Raw genomic sequence first — 9,463 nt, forward strand, 5'->3', positions numbered from 1 at the left:
TAAAACCAAATTTAGCTGCAAAGATAAATCAAAGATTAAACTCTGAATAATTTGAATTTCCAAAAAATGATTTAATTAGATGTCTAAGAAATAATTAATTTTAAAATGTGCAAAATTGATGGTGACTAGGACCAAGTGTGAAATTACTTAATTCTTTGGCACACAATGGTCATCCAAACCTTTAGGTGAGACATCCAAGACAAATGCAACCAAAATTTTTAGTATTTTAAATTAAAATAATTTTGAGTGCACAAATTTAGGTGAATACTAAATAAAAATTCACAGCGTAAATATAGACTTTTATTCGGCACTAGTCAAATTTGATGCTAGCACTAAATGAAAATGTATTGTTAGAATTCTAGAACCAAAATTGACAGGCCACATATTCAAATTCCACTGGTGGGGGATAGGTATGTATGCCTCATTTTTAGTATAGTTAGGTACCTCTCGAAAAGGAGTAAGAGGTAGCCCCATATCACTATCACCACATGTCAACCCAAAAACTATGGTTGGTGTAGTGGACTATAAAAGCTCCTTTCCCTTTCTTTTTTTCCTTATGTCATCACTACTAGAAATTAAATGTTAGTATTCACATTTATCAATAATGTGAGTTGTTATCACAAGCATAGCTATATTATATTTTACTATATTTAAATAGTTTCTAATTGTTCACTCTTCCATCTTTTTCTAATGATCACTCTTTTTGTAATATTTTCATAACTTCTTTTGTTCATTATGAAAACTTCATTTTTCACTCTATAAGTCTGTTTCTATTTTGTCACTCATGTTTGTTATAGAAACACAAATACATAGAGGGGGGTTTAAAGAAATATTTTAGACAATTTATTATTGATATATTTTAATCAAAGACAATAAAAAATTGTGAATCATCTCCAATATCATCTTTAACTTGGTGTCTTAAAGTATTATCTTTATAAGCCAATATGAAACAAAAGTAATTTGACTCTTTAGAGATAATTTCACCTTTGTTTCTTTGAAGATAATATTTCTTTAATCCCAACTATTGTCTTTTAATACAATATTCGCTGTAATTATTTTTAGTATTTTGCTTTATTGTATTTTCCCTAGGCAATACACTATTATATTGAGGTGAGCACAATTAATGAGTTATTTTGAACCAATGAGAACTAAGTACTTTTAGGTAATTTCACTCTCCATAATGATTAGATATTTTTGTATTAAATTAGTATATTAAACAAATTATTTATTTGACATGTGATTGATTGAGCTCTTTAGGTGTTGCAAGACCCATTTTTTAGGAGCTAACATCAAATTTCTATTAGAAAGTAATACTATTACTTTAGAAAGTATATATGATGATTTATGAATAAAATTATTGTGCATATATTATAGATTTTCTTTATGGTTTCTAATTCTAAAGATGTTAAATTGAGTTGATTTCGGATCTGAATTCTTCATTCTTTTATTTAATTATATGTGGTGTTTGGCTCAAATATATATCATGGTTAATGTATATTTAATTTAAAATTTATTATTTAACTTATTTTTAAGTCTACCAACCATGTTTTAGATATGCTATTCTTTTATCAAGTTTAATCAATGTACACATTTTTAAATTAAGAATTTAGAATAAATTTATTTCATTTCACAAAATTGTTTAAGATTTAAAAATTAAAAAAATATTTATTATTAATGCCGATAGGCATTCTACAATGGCAGAATGAGGGAATGAGATGGTGTGAGTGTGTCAATGTTAACTTTTATTCTTCTTGGTTAAATTTGAAAACCATATACACGTCAAAAAGTTTAAATCTTATTATAAATAGAATATACTTTTAAAACAATTTAATAAATATCACATAAAATATTTGTTTAAATTATAATATTTGCAGATATAAATTATCCTTTTTTAAAGAAATAAAAATAAAAATCTTAGTTAGTAAAAATGTAAATAAATGGAGATAAATGAAATATAAATAATTTTAGATGTAGTAATTTAAATTATAATTATTTTGTGGTGGATATTATCAACATTTCTTTAGATAGATTTATTTAAGATATCTATACTAGTATTAGCTATTATTTAACTTAAAGAAAGTAATCTATACTTTTATCTAAATTTAAATTATTAAAATTTAAAATAGAATTAAGAAATAAAATTCATGTAAATTATAAAATTTGATCTTTTTATTTGGTTATAAAAATTACAAAGCTATTTTTACATATAATAAATATACAAATACTTACATTCTTTAGTATCTTACATGATTATTTTAAATATTTTAAATTATATAAAGATATTATTAAAATTTCTTTTAAGCTTAATAAGAAATCTACTTTAAAATATGAGATTTTAATAAATTAAACATATATTAAAAATAAAATTAATATATAAATAACTATTTTAATTAATGTTATTAATTTATAATTGTATTTTAATAATTTTATTAAATTATTTAATATCTAATTAAATTTTATTAAATATGAGAACTATAATTAACCATTAGGCAACTACTAGCTATTGGAGTTGAAGAAAGCCAACTCCAAAGACGCCTAAGATCATCTGCATGCAAAAGACCTGTCAAAGGGAAGCCAAGAAGGGGAGAGCAAGGAGCAAGGGAAAAACCCTAAACGAACATGAGAGACCACGAGGTATGAAAACACAAGAAGATATGTATTTACAATATGTAAGAATGTGATACAATGTGATATCAAATACATTGGGAGAGCTCGAATATAAAGAGCTCAAGGAATCTCCTAGAAGAAGCTAGAAGATGCTAGGATATAAGTGTGACAACTAAGCATACATCCACATGAGGTGGAAAGTCCTCGAACAATGTGATAGGACAAGTATGACGTAGGAGAGAAAAAACTCTCGTATTGTCAACAACTTATAACAAACTCCTATACTACAACTAATTAATGCATTTACCTAAGTAAACTTAAGTAAATAGAATAAATAATTAATAATTAATTATTTACTCTAACACCCCCCCTTAAGTACAACTTAGGGAAATGCCTTAAGCTCACAAAAGTAAGAAATGCAAAATGGAATGGGTCCCAGCAACGAGGCCATGTTAGGTATCCATGAACAATGCAATCTCTGTAAGCAGAGCAAAGGAGAAAACCTAGTGGGAAAAACCCCTCTCCAAAAAGAGATAACTAAAAATCTAGTGAAGGACTAAAGAAGCCTCCAACTAGAGAAGATGTCCCCGCAAACAGGAACAAAAAAGTGATCATGATGGAGCATCACTGAAGCATGTAGAAGCCGCAAATCTGCCACCAGAAAAAAAAACTTGTTGATCTAAAGAACCACCAATGAAGAAGATGGCACAAATAGAGCGTGTCTATATGGTAGGTGATCCATCTCACCAAAATGCATAGGTAGCCAGCCACTGTAATTTCCTTTTATATAGGATCAACCACTGTATATCGGATTAACCACTGAATACATAGCTCACACTAACAAACCATCAAACCATGGAAGCATTGGACCAATAGCACAACCTCGTCTTAATGAAGACAGGGTGAGATGATAGGCAACTAAAAAGGTTAGCCAAAGACTTAGGCAGACGAACCAAGAATGAGGAGAAAGATGAAGAGGTACAAAACACCCATAAAGGCACGGTCAAATAGACATAGTCAAATAGACACTACATGGGCTAATGTCATGGAAGGGACACTCACTTGACAAAGGAAAGGGCACTGAATGGAAAAAATTATCCCCCATGGTGCTTTATGAAAAATAGTGCAAGTACATCTATCTCAAAACAACATTCATGACCCCCAGAATGCAAGAGTGGTACTTTATCTCAATGCGATACATAAAAGTGCTTCAAAAATTATAGCTACAATGATCAAAAAGAAAAATGAGCTGCAACAAAACAAAGTACAACCCAAAACAAAGGATCCCAAACCAAGAAAATGACCCTCAGACCTGAAACACCCAAGATATCCACCAAGAAGCAAAAATGCCAAAAACATGATAGAAAGAATATGGGATAAAATCTAAAGGAAATGACAACATTTCTGAAAAGATGACAAAACCAGCTTTCCAAAAATATAAAGTTTTCAAAAAATGGCAATGGGATGCACAAGAAAAGCTTGTCGGAGTCAAAAAAGGGACTTCAAACTTTGACAAAAAAAAATACAAAACTATATTAAAACCTAAAAATACCTGCACCAATGTCTCCATCTTAGAATTAGCTTTTTGGTGCTTCTTTAGGATCAGAAAAATACGTCCGTATGCAAAAGTTATGGCCAAAAAATTGCAAGTAGCTCCAAAATAAAACCTGGGAGAGTGTAAGAAAGGTTTGCTGATGCAACGTTGACCTCATGTTGACGTTAGAATTCAAAAAAGAGTGCAAAAAAGAGTGCCACATGGCAATGTGCCATGTGATGGCAAACTGCAGTATGCCACGCAGGATGATGGGCTACGCTGACTGTGCTCACAAATTATTGATGAAACTGCTACGTGGGTTGCTGAGTTGGCGAGTAGCAAAGGAGCGCTATGAGAACCAGTGGAGGGTTTAGAAACTAGAGGCATCGTGGCTGTGGGCAGAGCCATAGTGGCCAACTGGTGGTGGAGTCCCACAGGTGGTGTCCCAGTGGCCCGTTGATGCTATCACTGGTAGCAATGGTGCACTGGCTGAGTGATGGTGGCACGGTACACCTGAATAATATATATTTTTTAATTTTAAAATGCAGATCGTCCATACCATCTGTATGGAAGCCCTACAACCAAATGTTTTTTGCCTCCCGAAGCCTTGTAGCCAAAAATGACAAATTTTATATGGATCCTAGCTGAAAGATGCCTTCTGAATCCAATGGCGATGTCCATTTGGGCCCAATGTGCTTCAAAAAAATTTTGTACCCTCAAATTGAAGAAAAATTGCATAAACAAACTAGGATTTGTGCCTTCAAATCATGGCTTGAAAAATCCTTCTACCAAGCAGCAGCAGCAGGACTCTGATACCATGTTGGAGTTGAAGAAAGCCAACTCCAAAGACACCCAGGATCATCTGCATGCAAAAGACCTGTCAAAGGGAAGCCCAGAAGGGTAGAGCAAGGAGCTAGGGAAAAACCCTAAATGAACATGAGAAACTGTTAGAATTCTTTAGAATAACTGAGGGGGGGGGGTGTGAATCAGTTATCCAAGGTCCAAATGCCCTATTAGTAATTTTTCACTACTTTTAATGAATCCATACACTTTTCATCCATCCAAACTTTAAATCAACCATATTAGCAAGTTACAATAAATCAACATGCAAAGATAAAACATGCAAGATCAACACATGACACAATGATTTACGTGGAAACCCAATTTGGGAAAAGCCACTAGTAATATGCTACTTGATTCTCACTCTTCTAAAGTGATGCCCTGTTAAAAGCCTGCCCTATTAAAGGCGTACAACACACTATTAAATGTGACCTTGTTAGAGGATTTCACCAAAATATTAGGAATGGGCCTGGTTAAAGGACTTTAGAACATTCACTTGGAATGTCACCCTGTTAAAGGATTTATCTCATGGCTATTAAACCAACCTAAGTCCATAGGATTTAAACTTTACTATTACAATTGCTAGAAAGTAACGATAATGGTCTTTTGATCTGATATAGCTTACAACATACTTTGTAGATTTTAGATCACACTTTCACTTCAATCATAATGCTTGGCTTCAATCACTTCAGCTCTGACTGCTTGACTTCTTCTCAAGCTTCGTCTCCTTGAGTCTTCTAACTCATTGTACCAATGCATCCATATTAGGGGTCTTCTTATTGAAATAGAGTCACTATGTTCTCTTATCTACTTAGCACCTCCTTCAGTATTTCATGCTTTCATGCTTGACCGCCTCTCTCTCTCTCTCTCTCTCTCTCTCTCTCTCTCTCTCTCTCTCTCTCTCTCTCTCTCTCTCTCTCTCTCTCTCTCTCTCTTTCATTAACTTATGACTCCGTAAATAGAAATCTGATTTTCCTTTGCCGCTTATTTCTCCCTCTCCAATTTTAGGGTTTTGAATGGATTAGGTAGGATACAATGTATCTACCTCATATCTTGTTGTTATCTTCAAACTTTGTCAGTTGTATCTTTAAAACATTTTACATGGTGTTCTGTGCCACTAGCTCATCATTCTTATCTTCCATTTGATTTATAAACTTCTAGATAACAACCTTGTCAGCTTAGATCTGGCCAATCTTTGATTTTCAAAATAATCTAGCAACTCGGCATTATTGATTTACAAGTGCTCGGCATCTCTGTGTTACTCGGAACTATTGGTTTTACTAGTGCTTGACATCTATGTGTTACTCAGCACTATTGGTTTTACTCGGCAATTAAACTTGCTCGGCACTTGAAGTTTACTTAGCACTTGAACTTGCTTGGCACTTGAAGTTTACTCAGCACTTGAACTTGCTCGACATTTCAAGTTTACTCGACACTTGAACTTGCTCAGCACTTGAAGTTTTCTCGACACTTGAAGTTTTCTCGGCACTTGAAGTTTACTCAGCACTTACTAGCTTGCTCGGCTCCTTCTCTCTAATGAACTTAGTTGAGCTTTATAAGTGTCTTAGCTAAAACCTTTAATCTTTGATATGTTTTAGTGTGCCCATTCTCTATATCTTATAGTATGTCATCAAATACACTTTTTCATCAATGGCTTAGTTGATCCTTGTACTTCATTACAACATCATAACTTCAACCTTTCTCCAGGTGTTCTAGTTACATCTTATTGATTGCCTTCTCCTTGACAATCAACTAATTGATAGTATTTGGATCACTAAAGCAATTGTCATTCCTGCAAGTAGAAAGTTTGACATCAATGACAAAACAATGATTGAGAACATTCTTTAGCATTTTCATATATCATTCCAACAACTTTTATTATGATCATTTCAATCATTTCCAACAATCTCCCTCTTTGGTATTGATGGTAAACCAAACTGATCAATTGATCAACTTAGTTACCACCAAGATTGTATACGTTGTTTGCTATGTTTCTTTGTTGCTGCACCTTTTACTACTAATCTCATATATCTCCCTCTTTCATATATATCTCCCTCTTTCTTATATATTGATCAGGTTTCTGCACATTTCTCCCTCTTTGAGATAAATGCCAAAGATGTAGCATCTTTATCATGCTAAATATGTGCTTTGGCTTCTTGTTGTTTTCTCCCTCTGTCACCATGCTTGTGACTAATTTGGAGTTTCTACTCCTATTGCCATCCTCTGCATCACTCTTCTGATATTTCAATGATTTGTTTTTGTTGATGTAGGGAAGCATCCTTGTTGGTTTAAACTGCTTGAGTTAGGGGTATTACCCCCAACTTGCCTCTAAGATATTCATAAGCATCCTTGGGCAATGGTTTGGTGAAGATATCTGTAGTTTGTTCCTTTGTGTGAATGTATTCCAACTTCACTTGTTTGTCTTCTACCAATTCTCTGACATAATGATACTTGATTGCCATATGCTTGGTTTATGCATGCATCACTGGATTTTTGGATATGTTTATAGCACTTGTATTATCACAATATAATATCACAGGTTTTGTTACCTCTTCTTTCATTCCTTTCAATAGATGTGTGAGCCATACAATGTTTGTGCAATTGACTACAGCTGCTACATATTCTGACTCTGTAGTGGACTGGGATGTACATGATTGTTTCTTGCTAGTCCAGGTAACTAGCCTTTTGCCTAGAAATAATACACCTCCACTTGTGCTTTTTCTATCATCAATGTTGCCTCCCCATTCTGCATCTGTATATGCATTGAGCTCAAATTTTTCATTCTTTTTGTAGTATAGACCAAAGTTATCAGTTCCTTTAAGATATCACATTATTCTTTTTACTGCTATGAGATGATTTTATTTGGAATTAGTAGAGAATCTAGCTACTATTCCAGCTACTAATGCTATATTTGGTCGACTATGTACAACATATTGTGGTTTTCCAATCGTAGATCTGTACATTGTTTGATTGACTTCAGCTGATTCATCATTTTTGCACAGCTTATTTCCTATTGCCATTGGTGTGCTGACTGGTTTGGATTCCTCCAATCCAAATGTTTTAAGAATCTCTTTTATGTACTTTGATTGTGTCACAAATATACCATGTTTGAGTTGATGTACTTGCAATCCAACAAAGAATTTGATTTCTCCAAACATAGACATCTCAAATTCATGTTTCATTTTGTCAGCAAAGCCTTTGCAAAGCACTTCCTTTCCACCAAACACTATGTCATCCACAAAGATTTCAAATACAATAATGTATCTATCTTCTTCTACTTTGATGTACATGTTGTTGTTATCATCAATTTTTTCAAATCCAATTTGCACTAGATACTTGTGAAGTTTCTCATACCATGCTCTAGGTGCTTGTTTCAAACCATAGAGTTCTTTATGTAGCTTACACACCATATCCCTGTTGTTTTCATCAACAAATCCTTCTAGTTCTTCAATGTAGACTTCTTCTTCTAGTATACCATTTAAGAAAGAAAATTTTACATCCATCAGATTGACTTTAAAATATTTGTAGGCAGCATATGCAAGTAAAATTCTTACTCCTTCCATTCTAGCAACAGGGGCAAATGTTTCCCCATAGTCTATTCCTTCTTCTTGAGCATAACCCTTGCATACTAGTCTAGCTTTGTTTATGGTAATCTCACCATTCTCATCTAGCTTGTTTCTGAATACCCACTTGGTGCCAATCACATTCTTGTTAGTTGGTCTAAGAACCAAACTCCAGGTTTTGTTTTTCTTTATTTGATCAATTTCTTCTTCCATAGCTTTACACCAGTTATCATCTTGTAATGCACCATATACTTTTTTGGGTTTAGATTTGCTAATCAGACATGATTCATGACTTGGTATGTTCCTTGTCATTGGTCTTGCATCTTTGTCACCAATTATCTATTTAGCAGGGTGATGTCTTTTTACATTTTTGGATAATATTGGCTCTGTCTTTGTTTCCATGTTTGATCTTTCGGATTCAATATCACTATGCACTTCATTGTCAGGTTGTTCTTCATCATCTGTACTATCTTCAGAATCAGATTGTGCATTTTCTTCATTCTACAACTTGGCTTCTAAATGCAACTCGGCATTCATTGGTTGTGACTCAACTGAAACTGATACTTGTTGTTGATTTTCAGTTTGATTGACATCATCCTCATCGAAAGTCATTCCTTCATAAGAATACACAAAGGTTCTATACTCTTCCATTTTCTTTGGTACTTCAACTTGAACTTTTGTGTGCTCATCAAAATTTACATTTGCACTTTCAACAATTTTGTTAGTGTTAATATTCAAACACTTATATGCATTACTTCTAGTGGAGTAACCAAGAAATATACCTTCATCACTTTTTGCATCAAATTTTCCATTTCTAGCATCTTTAAGGATAAAGCATTTGCAACCAAACACTTTGAAATGTTTTGCATTGGGTGAGTGACCATACCATAATTCAAAAGGTGTTGTATTTGTACCTTTC

The sequence above is a fragment of the Cupressus sempervirens genome, chromosome 7, assembly GCF_028749045.1.
Source record: "Cupressus sempervirens isolate cs-2001-9-10 chromosome 7, ASM2874904v1, whole genome shotgun sequence".
NCBI lineage: Eukaryota > Viridiplantae > Streptophyta > Pinopsida > Cupressales > Cupressaceae > Cupressus > Cupressus sempervirens.